Here is a 10,125-nt window from a genome sequence, read left to right as displayed (position 1 = left end):
GCTGCCAGACCTGCTGAGCTTTTCCAGCAATTTTGTTTTTGTTCCTGATAAGGGGACAAGTCGTTTCGTGTGAGTACATGCGATACATTGTACAACTAATTTAGTTTTTCAAATGCATCAATCATATGAATGCTTCCGAAGCCAACTACTAGCTCCACTCTGCAGCGAGACCAGTATCGAACCCGTGGCGGAGGCGGCGGCTGCTGTTATTGGGGGTGGGGGATGCACTCTGTCGGCTGGCGGGCAAGCGGCGCTGTCATTGGCTGCGCTGTGACTCCGCCCCCTGGTCCCGTCAGCGCAGTCACGCGCTTTCCAGGAACCCGTCAGGAAGATATCAACAAAACAAACGCGCACCTCCAGTTGCCATCTCCTCACAGCCTCCGGAGTCTGTTCAACCTGACAACAAGCCTTTCTGCAGGTGGGTGCGGTGAAATTTTTATCGAAGATGTTTGTTTGTTGTTGAAGCAAGTGCTTGTTTTTCCTTTACGGCGAGCAGGTTGAAAAGTCACCAGAGGGAGGGGGACAGAGAAAATGAGAGTGATGGAGGATGAAGAGGGAGGATGCTGGTATGTCGATATGTCATCTGATTGACACGCAGGGAGCCAATAACAATTGGCCCCTGGGACGGGTTCTCGGTCAACAGTAGCGGTCGAACCAATGGAAGCAGTTGGTAGGCGTAGCCGCGCCAGCTCTCAAGTTGTTTAGGCTCCGCCCACGGCAGGTTTGTTTGTGTTGGTCGCCATGTTAGAAACAAGGCCCGAAAACAATATGATGTGAGGGAGATCAGGGCCGTTGTTGGAAAGCCTTAGAGCATTCTCATTGGCAACGTTTCTGACCAGATCGTGGAGTTACAGGCAAGGAGCATTACCTTGTGGCAGTTTTCGTGGCGTTGGATGGACCAGCGAACCCGCCCACCAACCTTTTATGTAAACACATGACAGCGTTTTGTTTGTCTCTGCAATCTGATGTCTAAAGAGGTTAACAGTGGGGAAAACTCGCACCTTCTGTAGTTTAAAAGTATAGCCAAGTAATACGGAGCTTTTTACCGTGTTATTTGTTTTTTATCATGGATAAATGCGGAATTTATATTAACACGTGGTATGTGTTTACAAGTTGATAAGGCATAAACTGGAGGTTGCCTAGTAATTCGATGTAGTGGTGCATTTAGTGGTGACTATTAATGTTGCCATTCTGTTAACCATATTTCATATATGTGAGTCGACTCTGAATGCTGGGATTAATCTTAGTTTTCTTAAAACGTTTTTTGAAGGACTGCTGTATGACTCCGACTTTATTGGGACCACGCCCCTTTCTCCTGAAAAATACCGCGTCCTCTGTTTTCTGTAGAAATGTTGAAGACATACGGTTTTGAGTTTTGTCTATTTTAAACAAAATACTTTGCAGCGCAAATAAGATGTTTATAAAATAAAACTTTAAAGTGTTGTTTAAAATATTATAAGCAATAATTTGAAGGATAATTTGATCAATTTTGGTTAGAAATAGTCCATTGGTAAACTTGTGCTAATATATCATAATGCCAGCTTGGTGTAATAATGATGAGTAACATGACACATATATGTTTCATTAAGACAATACTGCTTGTCTTACTTGGCTTCTGTGAACATTCTTGACACATCTAACTGTTCTATGTAGGTATCATCAAAACTCAGCCAGTACCATTTTTCACTAATGCCTGTCTGAATATCTTTTTTGCAGAAAGTTTCGAAGAGTAGGGATTGCCAGTGGACCTGTATAGCTTATTTCCAGCTTCCACACACAAAACTTGGGTTGTTGAAGTCAGATCTATGAGTTAAGCTTATGTCCTGGCTTGTTATCAGCTAATTAAGCAAAGGTTTTAATTTGAATCTGGCTGCTTGAGGGTTTGTGATGCCATGTACTGTCTTGCACTGGGTAGTTCTTTTACCCCCTGGTATCTTATGGGGCTGTAATGCAGCAAGAATTAAATGTGACGAGTTTTGTTCAGGTCAGAATTTGAGATTTACAGATTAATGTTTATTCTTGACAGTGACTGTACCAAAGCACTGAAAGCTTTTATCATAACCAGAAGATTGGATTTTGTATGTCATAAACATTACCATTTATCAGATTATAGCATATTGAATATGTGTTTTCCTGACTTGTGGTGCAGAATGTAATCAACAGTTTTGTGTTTACATTGAAATGTTATATTTTACATTTTGCCTGATTAAATCTATAGATCAAACTCTCAAGTTCTCTCTATGAATCTCAGTGGTCTTTCACGTTCACAAAGTTCCTGTGATTCCATAAGTAAATAATCCGTGATGCTGCGAAAATTCTAACTCTTCTTAGCTTTAATCTGTATTTCATTCATGAGCACCATTGGGTAAGATTTCCATTTAGACTGTGTTAGATTTTTACCTTTTTAAGTCAGTGAATTTACAGCATATTATATAAACTTTTGGAGAGTATAGAGTAATGTCCAAGGTTCAGATTGATGATTTAGTTAATCAGTCATGGTTGGGTAACAGCATCTTTTGACCATTTTAAGTAGGTGAGGAGAAAAAACTCATTTAGTGCTTATGACTTCTAAAACATGTGACATCACCAACTGGGAGTAAAATGGAAAAAAAAAGGGTGCAAGCTCATGTTTAATATTGCTGACACCAGTCCACGTTTATTGACCCTCAAGTCCAGATTTCCATCTCCCCTCCTTCCTGGGTAAAGGCTCATTGTTTTTTATTTCCTTAAAGAACCATGGAGGCTGGAGATCTGAAACAAAAACAAACTGCTACAGAAAGTCAGCAGACCTGGCAGCATCTGTAGAGTGCGAAACAGTTCGCAGTTTGAATCTAGTAATGTTCCATTAGAACCCTCCTCTTCTCCAGCAATTTGTTTTGTCTTCTATGAAAATGTTGATAGGTGCTAATATGATGGAAGCTTGTCACATCTTTTAGTCAGTTTAAAATGAGCACCTTTTAACAGAGTCTGTTTTTAAGTCCGTAGACATGAGTAAAAACTTAAATTGAGCATTATGTCAGGCCTGTTTGAGAGGAAAGCGGGCTTATTAGCTAGCATCTCCCTTTACAATGTTCGTTAACAGGGTTTTTGCTATTGTCTCAGATTACCATCACGCATTCATTGTATTGTTTTCTGTACAGTACTTTTTTTTGTGGTTGCACAGCCTTCTCAGCTGACGGGGATGTAGGGAAACTGTTGCTGATTGTCAGAAAAACCCGAGTGGTTCACTTACGTCTTTCAGAGAAGGAAATCTGCCATCCTTACCTAGTCTGACTTACGTGTGACAGATGCATAGCAATGTAGTTGTCTCTCAACTGCCCTGTGGACAATTAGCACAGTAAATACTGGTCTGGCTAGCGATGTCCACGTTCCATGAATGAATTTTTAAAAATTGCAGTGATAGGCCTGACATTTGCTTCACCACCCCCCCACCCCGCATCTGTTACAGTGTACAGTATTTTAACAGAATAGTGGACAAAGAAAATCCATCTTTACATTTTTATGAGTTTTTAAATTTTTTTTATCCCTTCTATACTGTATTAGGAAGACAAGTCATTGTTTTTAGTTCCGGCTCCAAATTTTGTTCCCGAGCTGCTAACTCCATTCGTACCTTTAGTAAACCAATTTATTTTCAGCTATGGTGACAGATTGGACCCCAAAGTGAGTTTCTGACTGTATTGATGGCATCATTTAAATCGATTTTCAAGATGTTACCTGACTTCACTCTGTCTCAGCTGAACTGCTGAAACTCTCATTCGCACCTTACTTATCTGTAGATTCAGCCTTTCTAACACACAATTGACTGTCCACCCACATTTTACCTCAAGGTTTGGGTTTATTCAAAATTCTGCTCTACGTATCTCCATGTGTGGTCAGCATCGTTACCCCTCATCCTTGTACTCACTGACCTAAATTGGTTCTCTGTCAAGCAATGCTCGGACTTTAAAATTCTCGGACTCATTTTTAAGTTGGCCTTGTCACTCTCTAAGTCTGCAAGCTCTTTCAGCGCACAACCCTCCAAGATATTTTTGCTCTATTTCTGGCATTTTTTGCCTTCCATAATTAGTGGAAATGCCTTAAGTTGCCTGGGCCCCAAGCTCTGGAATTCCTTGCTTACATTTCTATGCCTCTTCACTTTGTCTTCCTCCTTTTAAGGTGCTTATTAAAGCCTCCCTCTTTGACCAAGTTATTGGTCAAGTGACCTAGCGTGTTTCCTTATGTGGCTTTGTGTCATGCTGTGTTGTATAATGCTCCAGGGAGTGAAGTGCCTTCAGATATTTCATTACATTAAAGATGCTTGATAAATATATTGTTACATGCTGTTACTTTCTGTCCAATTTAATCATGAGTCGAAATACAAAGGCAAAGTAAATGAGGGTGCAGAACGATCAAAAACACCGAACTAAGAATATAAAGTAAATAAGGATTGTATATTTGTGACTACCATGCATCTGTCTTGAAGAAAAATAACACTGCTTTAAATTACAACAATAAATTCAGTATAAAACAATAAATGTTACCTGTAGTGCTGTGTACTGTTTTGATTTCCCTATTTAAGGAAGGATGTAAATGTGTAAGAGCAAATTCAAAGAAGTTTTAATTGTTTGATAACTTGAATAAGTGGCTTGTCTTATGGGTAAAGGTTGGTCAGGCTAGGCTTGTTTCTACTGAAGTTTAGATGAGGTGATTTGATTGAAGCATAAGAATCTGAGTGGCCTTTCTTAACAGGATGAATGGATGCTTCCATTTATGGAAGGGTAACAGTTTAAATGCAGGTGGTCGCACTTTTAAAATGGAGATAAGGCAATTCATTTTTTGAGGGCCGCAAATCTTTGGAACTCTTTCTAAAAATAAAGAAGTGTGGGTCGATTATTGACAAGCAAAGGGGTGAAAGATTATAGTTCAGCAAGAACGTGGATTTGAAGTTGCAATCAGATCAACCTTGATCTTATTAACTGGCAGAGCAGGCTTGTAGGGCAAAGTTGTTGATTTCTCCTTTTATTCATAGGTAGCTGGTTAGGGTTAACATTAACGTGAATATTAGCTATAGGTTGGTTACTTGTGCTTTAAACATTCAGATGTAAAACTTAAAAAATGTATTTCAGGTAACGTGCTTTGATTCAAGTTTTCAGTATTTTAAGCATGCAGCAAAATGTGTTCTCAAACAGAACTACACCGAGGTAGGGATGGGAGCATGGTGGTATCAGTCAGGAATCCTGAAAATTTCACTACTTAAGCTAATTTTAATACTGCTTCCTGGGGTTTAAGTTGTCAAGTATTTATATATATCTGCTGCTGGCATATTACCTTGTTAGAAACACAATAAAATGTTGCTGCTGCAAACTATACATTATTTGCCCAATCTATATTAAAAGCTGTCTCTTTTCAATGTTGGAAACTCCATAGGCTTGCATTGTGAAGAACAATGGCTCAGGTTCTAAGGATTGTTAGGAGAAGAGGAGATTTGAGCATAAACATAAAAGTCAAAAGAAAGATTAGGCCATTTTGAATAGTAAAGATCCATGCTGTACCGTTCCAAAATTTCTGTTATGGCATCCAGTATCCTTTTTAAAAAGCCTTTGGTTTTTCTCCCTCTACAACCCAATCGATGCACTGTATTGTACATCTAGACATTTCTTTTTAGAGAGAGAGCATCATACAGCACAGAAATGGGCCCTTTGACCCACTATGTCTGTTCTGACCAACAAACACCAAGCTACACTAAGTCCATTTTAAACCTGCACTTGGTCCATAGCCTACTATACTTTGGCATTTTAAGCTATCATTCTGATGCTGCTTAAATATTGATAGTGTTTAGTTCCACCACCCTCGGGCAGCACGTTCCATATATCTACCACCCTCTGGCTGAAAAAAACTTCTGTAGATCTGCTCCAAGCCACTTACCTTAAACTACGCCCTCTGTCTTAGACATGAGAAAGAATTAGAAGGCTTTTTAAACTACACTAGATGCCAGAACAGAAAAGTTTAGAATGGTAGAGCATTGCCCTTTACTACTCCAATTGGCATATTCTTTCTTTTGATGTTTATGTTTATGCTCAAATTTCTTCTGCAAACTATCCTTGGAACCTGAACTATTGTTCTCCATAATTGTTCAAGTATTTGCCACTAATGGAGCTTTGTTTGGTTTTGCTCAAAGCTTAACTCAGGGTTTCCTGTATCATTTTCTGTATTTCAGCAGGTTAACTCTCTCGATATTAAAGGCATCAAGGGACATGGGGATAGTGTGAGAAAATGACATTTGTTGTGTAAGAACTCATGGCAGGCAAGAATGCTATCTCTGAAAATCAAATTAGACCTGAGAGTGCATCTACTCTAATATTGCTAATTAAGAGACCTTTTAGTTTCACAGCACAGGGACAAATGAAAATTGAATAATATGCTCCTAAAAAGGGAGTAATGGAGTTGAATTGTTCTTTGGTGAAAGACTGACAAAAAGAGAGAAATTAGAAAATCCAAATGATTTCAAATTGGGGGAAAAAGATATCAAATACTGCGACACAAAAACTGAAAATACTTAGCAGTGCAGACTACTTTGTAGAGGGAAGGCATTGACAGTTCAGAATTGAGTTAAACTTGGCCTACAAAATCTCAGATTTTCAACTGCAGTACTTTGATTTTAAATAATATAGATACTTGAAGTCTGAAATTAAAAAATAGAGGGTACTGCTTTTTATTATACCCTTGTCATACAGAATCACACAAAATGTTTGATAAATAAAATCCAGTATCCATGACGTCCAGAAGAATCAGTGTTTCAGTACCTGGAGTAATTTTGGAAACCTTTATTTTAAGCCCTTCGAGTTCAAGTATAATAGCATTTCCCATTTTCACTGTGGAATATATTAAAACCAGCTGTACTAAAATATCCACTAGCAAAATTAGTATTTGAAACATTGCTAACAATGACTAATTTTGTTTCCTTTGGGCCACCTCAGGATGGAAATTTAAGTATGTATTTTGATTTAATTCTACTGTTTTATACACCTTTTTAAAATATTCTTTGTTTTCAGTATGGCAGTTAAAACTTGATTCTGGTCGAGTCTTGAGTTCCAAACAGTTCCACTGACCAATCAAACTTTGCTTTACTCTGTCTCCTGTTTAGATATTACATATTTCTGTGGTTATCTAGAATGGAAGTAACTCCCTAAATAGGATTGTTGGTTTAAAGTTATTCCAGACCTACTTTGCTTGATATCTAAAACGCTTAAAAGTCCCATAAGCCTGAATCTCAATTTAAAATTCTACTTTTCTATTAATAATACTTCTCAAATTCCACATTACAACCCCATAAACATCTTTATTATTATAATTTCAGCTGATGGCAATACTAGCCAAGTCAGATCCAAGAATGAAACTTGACTTGATAGACCAGTCTTATTTCATGCAATTTTTTAGTCGCTGGCCATACTGAACATGAGGCTGACAGTGTACTTTTATGAGAAGAATATATGCTTATTACTAAAATAAAATAGAGCTATATAAATAAGACCATTTGAAAGATTCTAACTGCCAAAAGAAAAATTAACCCTTTTACCAGCGATATCACAATCAACTCAATGAAGTGTCACTCCTATCTCAATTCTTAACTTTATTAGTTGAGTAATAAATTAACCAGCTTTTGGAAAGACTTGTAGGTCGAGTTATGGATGAGGTTGTAGACTTGCTTGCCGAGCCAATGTGTTTGGTTGCAGACGTTTCATCAACATTGTCTGTGCGCCTCCGGTGAGGCGTTGGTGTTCTGTCTCACTTGCTATTTATATGCCTAAGTTTGCTGGGGTGGTTGGCATCACTTCCGGCTCCATTTTTCAGTGGTTCGTATATTGGGTCCAGTTCCGTGTGTTTGATGGAGTTCTGGTTGGAATACCAGGCCTCCAGGAATTCCCTGGCATGTCTCTGTTTGGCTTGTCCTATTAGGGATGTGTTGTCCCAGTCAAATTTGTATCCTTCTTTGTCTGTGTGTATTGAGACCAGACCAGACCGGAACTCCATCAAAAAATACATTGAACTGGACCCAATATACAAACCACTGAATAACAGAGCCGTAAGTGATGCCAACCTCCCGAGCAAACAGAGGCTTACAAACAATAAGCAGGACAAAACACCAAAGCTTCACCAGAGCATATTGATGATGTTACCTAGCAGGGTGATGAAACGTCTGCAGCCAAACACACCGACTTGGCGAGTAAGTCCACAACCTCGAAGTTGCCAGCGTTCTACATCTTTTCTGCATATTCACCTACATAAACTTTTACTGTATCCCAGAGATGCACCGATACCAGCATATCAGTGACTTTTTTCTTAATGAACCTTAAAAGGTCTGCTTACTTGAACTGTTCAGTCAGGTATCTCTTTCCAGCTCTATGACAGTTTCCAGGCTATCATCAAACTGAGCTGTCCTTATGCCGATATGACTCTCTTCAACTGAAACTTGATTGCAGCTTCTAGCTTTGTTCTGCAGAAGCTGTTTGTCTTGTGCTTGTCTTTAAATTTTCCATGGTATATACACACACACCTTAGTACAGTCTAGCAATAATACTACTGATACAACAACCCTAAATTGAATTTTGTCAATCTTTTAAGCAGTTTGCTCAAGTCCATATCAGTGATCTGAAGAAGGGTCACTGGACCCGAAATGTTAACTCTGTTTTTCCTCCACAGAATTCTTCCAGCAGTGTCTGTTTTTGTTTCTGAAAGTCCATGATAACGGTGACAGTGGGTCTAACAGCATCCATCTGCCATCCATCTTGACCCTCCATCTGCTAATCCCATTGACTCTCAGTGGGTCAACTCCTGCCATTGCTCAATGTGTGGATCTCCAGGATGTCTGATCACTTATTAATAAGGTCGTTGCCATTTAAGAACTTAATTATGTATAATTTCATCTATATTATGGCTTTCAAGGTAACCAGGTTGAGCAGTGCCAAAAAGTTTTCCATTAATGAACCTCCTGCCTGTCTACTACTACAACCATTTGCTCTGTTAAGAATGTCATGGTGGAAGTGTGGCATTTATCACAAGACCACACTTTGCCCTGATCCTTAGTCATCTGGCACTTTGTCCTCCTTTGAGCATCTTGTCTTATTCCAGCCCTGTTGCCTCTTTTAAATTCATTGTTCTGTACAACCCTCTCAGATACAGTAAAAGAAAAATTATCACTAGTTTCTTCATTGCAGAGGCTCGCGGAGGGAAGCATTGAATAATTTATCATGCTCTGTGATTTCTATCTCTATCTCCATCTCCACTACTTTGTTAAAGCTGCAAACTATTCCAGAATCATCCTGAAATGCAAAAAAAAAATTTGGGTGCCATAATGGCTCAGCAATTTGCACTGCTGCCTCAAAGCCAGGGGACCCGGGTTCAATTCCAGCCTCCACTGTGTGGAGTTTGTATGTTCTCCCTGTGTCTGTATGGGTTTCCACTGGCTGCTCCGGTTTCCTCCCAACAGTCTAAAGATGTGCAGGTTAGGTGAATTGGTCATGCTAAATTGCCCCGCAATGTCCACGGATTTGTAGGCTAGGTAAATTAGTCATAGTAAATGTGGGTTTATGGGAATAGCATGGGGGCTGAGCCTAGGCGGGTGGGAACTTATCGGAAGATTGGTGCAGACTTGATGGGCAACTTAGAGATTCTACAATAACCCCCAATTACTTTTCTCGACAGTAAACGACCATGTTAAACCTCTACCCCCTTTTAAATAAATATGGAGAGCTGAAGTTTTTGCAGCTTTTTTTTGCTATTTTGGGTTCATATACTATTCTCTTTGTCTTTGGTGATTTCTAAAATCCTCCCAACACACAGGTTCGTTACCTCTTGTAGCATTTTTTTATTGACTTTCTTCTTTTGATCTTATCTAATGCTTAATGTCTTTTGTTAGCTGTGGTTGACTTTCTTCTGTATGTGTGGGTGGATGTTTGCTGTAAACTAAATAATAATTCTTAAGACTATCCATTGTCTGTGTGCTGTCATACCCTTTTAATATATTGTCCCAATCCAACTCAACAAAATTACTCCTAATACCTTTATAGATTCAGTTCAAATTTACCACTCTGGTTTCAGATTGAACTAACTCTCTCCCGCTTTTACATTTTGAACTAACTCTCTCCC

The 10,125-nt window shown here is 39.0% G+C and overlaps 1 protein-coding gene across 4 annotated transcripts in view; it reads left to right on the top strand.

Annotated features, from left to right (window-relative positions):
* The first annotated feature begins 307 nt into the window (after positions 1-307).
* crebrf (creb3 regulatory factor) overlaps positions 308-10,125 on the top strand; it is a 26,572-nt gene continuing 16,754 nt past the window's right edge. For 3 of the 4 annotated variants that reach the window (XM_048604005.1, XM_048604007.1, XM_048604008.1), the window contains exon 1: positions 308-418. The gene's annotated coding sequence lies outside the window, so the exon portion shown is untranslated. Of the gene's footprint in view, positions 419-724; positions 927-10,125 lie in introns of those variants that run through there. The other variant, XM_048604006.1, reaches the window with a different exon arrangement.

Source organism: Rhincodon typus, chromosome 12, assembly GCF_021869965.1.
Source record: "Rhincodon typus isolate 14 chromosome 12, sRhiTyp1.1, whole genome shotgun sequence".
In the NCBI taxonomy this organism is placed as follows: Eukaryota; Metazoa; Chordata; class Chondrichthyes; order Orectolobiformes; family Rhincodontidae; genus Rhincodon; species Rhincodon typus.
This window is presented reverse-complemented; position numbering and strand designations above follow the sequence as displayed.